This window comes from Otolemur garnettii, unplaced genomic scaffold, assembly GCF_000181295.1.
Source record: "Otolemur garnettii isolate 467f Iridium unplaced genomic scaffold, OtoGar3 scaffold00009, whole genome shotgun sequence".
In the NCBI taxonomy this organism is placed as follows: domain Eukaryota; kingdom Metazoa; phylum Chordata; class Mammalia; order Primates; family Galagidae; genus Otolemur; species Otolemur garnettii.
In genome coordinates, this window is record NW_003852404.1 from 36,727,725 (window position 1) to 36,728,293 (window position 569).

Consider the following 569-nt stretch of genomic DNA (forward strand, 5'->3'; position numbering starts at 1 on the left):
GGCTTTTACAAATATCTCTTCTCTTTTTAATAAAACAACTACAAACATTTTGCAGTACAGATGTAGGTATGATTTTGTACATGTTGAAAGCCTTTTTGCAAATTGCAATTGTCCTAGCTTTTTCGTGATTTAAAATGGTAGCACCTAATATCCTAAAATATTTGTATCTATTATTCAAAAATATGTGAAATTTTAATCATGTATTCCTGTCTTACTATAATATTTAGAGTAGACAATAAATGAAAACATTTTATAGGTTATATGCTCTTCATGTGACTTTATAAATTAATGGAATGCTAAAACTGTATATCTCCCCAGAAAAGAAATCGAGTAAGATAAAATATATAGCAAATAAAGCAATGTAGCCTGGATCCGGGGTGTGGAAACTTTTCACATTGGCAGGCTGCATTAATTTAGCTGTAAACATATAAGTTTGCATTCAAGAGACTTCAATTAGATATACTTTAAAATGTACATTATTTTTTCTGGCAGTGCCTGTGGCTCGAAAGAGTAGGGTGCCAGCCCCATATGCCAGAGGTGGCGAGTTCAAACCCAGCCCTGGACAAAAA